We start from the raw sequence: 4,813 nt of genomic DNA, 5'->3' as shown, positions 1-4,813 counted from the left end.
GTTTTCTTATCTCTTTGCTCATTTTTTCTTCCATCTTTTGAACTCTGTCCTCCATTTTCTTCATTTGGTAAACATCCTCAGTTTCTCCATCAGATTTTTCTGTTTTGTATTCCATATTCTCCAACCTCTTTTCAATTCTCTCTGTCACAACTAATAGATTTTGAACTTCAAACATAATCATTTCAATGTTACAGTTTCTTTTTCCTGCTAGGCCATTCTTTCAATTTTGCAGATACTGCCACTATAGGGTTCAAGGCTAGTTTAATGAACTTCAAACAGGTTCATTTATTATCTTTCAAGTCAAAATGTTGTCTTCCTTCCAATAGCTAGTGATAGAACTTCCAAAAGGCATCTGTATAAACAACTTGTGCTCTTCCTACTATCACTGTCAGTAAACAAGCTGAAAGATCCTTGAATCTCAAGTGATCAAAGAGAAAGAAGAAAAAACAAAGTATCCAGCCTCCAGCCTCTACGTGGCAGTGTAACTGCTTTTCTTCCTGTTGTTACAACCCTCTTTATAATCCTCCTTATTTTCTTCTTTATATTCCAAGCTTAAGAAAGAAAAAATCCTTAAATGGAGATAAAAAACAATCAAATCAATCAAATCAAGCATTATAAAAAAGGAGAATTTTAATCCATAGGTATAAGCAAAAGTGAGAAAAGAAGAAAGAATTAATCCATTCAGTTTAAAAAATAGGGAACTCCTGCAAAAGTTCCATCCGTGAAGAAAAAAGAAATTAGAAATTGGATAACACACTAAGTTCAATCTTGCCACCTACAGTCTTTTGTCTTCAATCTTAACTTAACTTAATTTTTTTCTTGGGTAGTCTCTTCCTCTAATAATAAAATTTCCTCACCAATTCGACACATTCTCTTCCCACTTTCTTCCCATTCTGGAGCTGTCCCAACTTCAGTAGCTTCATTAGCTGCACTTCTGTCGCTGGAAAAAAAGGCTATTCCTGATCTTTCAGGGACTTTGCGGTGTCCCTGAGATCAGCAGGAGGTGCCCTTCTCAATCACTGTCTCTGCGGGATGGTTTAAGTCCAAATGGACCGTCCAGTGGCAGAAATTCAACTGCAATATCGGAGCGTCAAGATTGCATGTCGTGCCGGCGCGATGTCAGCTCTCTTCTCCCAAGAGAGTGAAGATCTTAAAGTCCAAACTCAATGGAGAAAACACCATCAAGGCTATCAACATGAGGAAAATTCCAGGTGCCAGATACTCAGCAGGAATAGGGGACTGGATCCTCACAGCAACATTGATATACTCTACCTATCGAGCCAAATAGATGGGCATGGAATGTTGCAAGTACATCAGATGGTTGAAAAAAGAAAAAAAAAGCTTTGGGAGAATATCTGAAGGAGAATGAAGAAGATGAACTGAAGTTAGTGTGCCAGGAAGGCTTGCTGACTACTGGAGAGACCGAACTGGCCTACAAGAAAGATCAACTAAAGAACAGAATGGAGGCATGGAAGACAAAGCACTACATGACCAGTACATTAAAAAATACCAGAGAAAGCAGATAATAACAAGACCTGGCAATGGCTAATCGCAGGTATTAATTCTGGCTGCATAAAACCAAGCCTTAAGAACAAATGCATATAAAACCAGAATTGAGAATACAGCAACAGACAAAAAGTGCTGCCTATGCAAAGAAGCTGAAGAAAGAGTGGACTAAGCTGCTTCAAGAAGATTGTATAGACTGACTACAAGATGTGGCATGACAAAGTAGCAACATTGCTGCATTGGAAGGTCTACAAGAAATATCATTTCCCTGTAAACAAGAACTGGTGGGACTATAAAATAGTCATCGAAAATGAAGAAAGTTAACTCGCTCCGATACTTCAGAATTCAGATAGAAAAACACCTGCCACAGAATACCCTGGATTTAACAGTTGTCGATAAGAAAGACAAAAAAAAAAAAAAAAAAAAAAAAAGGATATTAGATGTGGCAATGCCCAGAGACAACAGAATAGAAGAGAAAGACCTGGAGAAGATAACAAAATACAAAGACCTATGAATAGAAATAGAATGACTATAGCAAAGGCAAGGACTCGATAGGTAGACAAAAATGCCAAACCCAGACTGAACATCTGGATGACTGTGCGATTAATAATACAACAGCAACAATTTATTAAACTAGTCCACTGTCTGACTCTCAATGACTCAATTACAATAAAATCAGCAAAATGAGTTTAGCTAAAAGGTTCATGAAAATTTGGCAAAGTGGAGTTGGAAGGTATTTCTTATGAAGCAGTTCTTACTTGTATTCTGTGTCCTGTATTGAAAATGAACCATCCATCGAATGTTTTTGTGTCATCTGCCTATTGCCAGGGGAGCTACCTGTACCTATTATCCGTGTAGATGGCTAACCTTGATTCGTCACATTGGTTTTAGCAAGTCTATATGTGGTAAGCTTCTGCAGTGAAGTTAATTTAAAACACATAGTAGCAGCTACTTTTTAAATTTATCCCTCTGTAGTAAAGTTTCCCAAAATCCTTAAAAGATGAGACATATATGTATTGAAAGAAAGGGTGTTTAATAATGTTTGAGTCTAAAGTATTGTTATTTTATGAGAAAATGGTACTCTGAATTGCAAATGAAACATGAATGATATTAAAATCATAAATATAAATATTCCATACATCAATATACTGCCACTTTAATCAAATTGTTTTGGGCTGAATTTAATATCCTAAATCATTTTCAGATCTGAAGTTGCAATCTGTGTGAGGGCCAAATAGACTGAAATATATTGCTTTGTTGTATCAAAAAAAGAATATGAAGAAACAGGAAAAGTTGGAAAATTATTCAAACCAAATGCTTGTGATTTACTGATTAGGTATAAACTGAATTACTGAACCCAGAGCTCTGACTGAGTAAATCTAGATATGTCCACAGAGGAATAGTGCCATCTACTGGAAGGAAACCAATATGCTTTATTTAGAAACAAAAGTGGTGGAGGGAAGGCAGTTGTCAGTCAACCTTTTTGGCAACTTTATCGAAAGTAGAGGCAACATTTGCAAAAAAAAAAAGGAAAAAGATTTGTACATTAAGAAATCAGCTGATAAGAAATTACAGTCAAATTGGATCAACAGCATTTCATGGCATTAAAACACAATTTTATGCATGCATAAACTTTGTAAACATTATAACCCCTTCATGGATCAACTGCTTTGTTGTGGCAAAGGGGCTTGCGTAGCTCAATGAAGCTATGAGCTATACTGTGCAAGGCCACCCAAGACTGACAGGTAATAGCAGAGAGCTCTGACAAAACGTGATCCATTGGAAAAGGAAATGGCAACCCACTCCAGTACCTTTGCCATGAAAACCCCATGCACAATACCAAAACGCAAAAAGATATGACATTGGAAGATGAGTCCCTCAGGTCAGAAGGTGTCCAATATGATATTGGGGTGGAGCAGAGAGCTAGTACTAGTAGTGCCAGAAAGAATGAAGCAACTGGGCCAAAGCTGAAAGGACGATCAGCTGTGGATGTATTTGGTGCTGAAAGGAAAGTCCAATGCTATAAAGATCTATACTCCATAGGAATCTGGAATATAGTATGAATCAAGGCAAGCTGGACATGGTCAAACAAGAGATGACAAGACTGAACATCAACATCTTAGGAATCAGCGAACTTAAATGGACAGGAATGGGTGAATTTAATTCAGATGACCATTGAGTATATTGCTGCGGGCAAGAATCCTTCAGAAGAAATGGAATGGCCTTCATAGTCAATAAAAGAGTAGGAAAAGCAGTACTGGGATACAATCCCCAAATAACAGAATGATCTCAGTCCAAGGCAAACCATTCAATATCATAGTAGTCCAAGTCTATGCCCCAACCACTGGTGCTGAAGTGGATGAAGTTGACCGGTTTTATGAAGCCCTGCAGCACCTTCTAGAATTAACACCAAAAAATGATGTCCTTATCTTCATGGGGGATTGGAATGCTAAAATAGGAAGGCAAAAGATAACCAGAATAACAGGCAAGCTTGGCCTTAGAGTACAAAATGAAGGAGGACACAGGCTGATAAAATTTTGTCAAGAGAATATGATGGTCTTAGCAAACACTCATTTCCAACAACTCAGGAGACAACTCTACACATGGACATCACCAGACAGTCAACACAGAAATCAGATTGACCCTGTGCTCTGCAACCAAAGATGTGTGCCAACAAAAGTGTGTATAGTCAAGGCTATGGTTTTCCCAGTTGCAATGTATGGCTGTTAAAGTTGGATCATAAGGAAGGCTGAGCACTAAAGATTTGAGGCCTTTGAACTATGGGGCTGGAGAAGACTCCTGCGAGTCCCTTGGACTGCAAGACAATCAAACCAGTCAGTCCTAGAGCAGATCAACCCTGGCTGATCTTTAGAAATCCAGATTCTGAAGTTGAAATTCAAATACTTTGGCTATCTACAGAGATCAAAGAGCCAATGCTGGGAAAGATTGAGGGCAAAAGAAGAAAGGGACGACAGAGAATAAGGTGGCTGGATGGAGTCACCGAAGCAGTAAGTGTGAGCTTAAATGGACTCTGGGAGATGGTAGAGGACAGGAAGGCCTGGAGGAATGTTGTCTATTTGGGTTTACAATTGGTCAGATATGTCTTCACGACTAACAACACCAAAACATTATAAGCATCAACAATGCTTCCATTCATTGAAATAAGAGAAAGGTCAACTTGTTTAGGAAGGCTGGAAAAACAACACATGGCATGCTAGTCTGGTTTAGTGAAGTGTCAAGACAGGCTTTCATAAATCAATCTGAAATCCATAGAATTTGGTATACTGTAAATTGAGTGCTGATAACT

The 4,813-nt window shown here is 38.2% G+C and overlaps 1 pseudogene; it reads left to right on the top strand.

The window, feature by feature from the left end:
- Positions 1–3,335: 3,335 nt before the first annotated feature.
- LOC148045837 (protein CFDP2 pseudogene) lies at positions 3,336–4,236 on the top strand (annotated as a pseudogene).
- The last annotated feature ends 577 nt before the right edge of the window (positions 4,237–4,813 follow it).

The sequence above is a fragment of the Thamnophis sirtalis genome, unplaced genomic scaffold, assembly GCF_051295495.1.
Source record: "Thamnophis sirtalis isolate CommonGarterSnake01/CBP01778 unplaced genomic scaffold, rThaSir2_p1.2 scaffold_4, whole genome shotgun sequence".
NCBI lineage: Eukaryota > Metazoa > Chordata > Lepidosauria > Squamata > Natricidae > Thamnophis > Thamnophis sirtalis.
The sequence above is the reverse complement of the archived record's forward strand: the minus strand, read 5'-3'. Positions and strand labels throughout refer to the sequence as shown.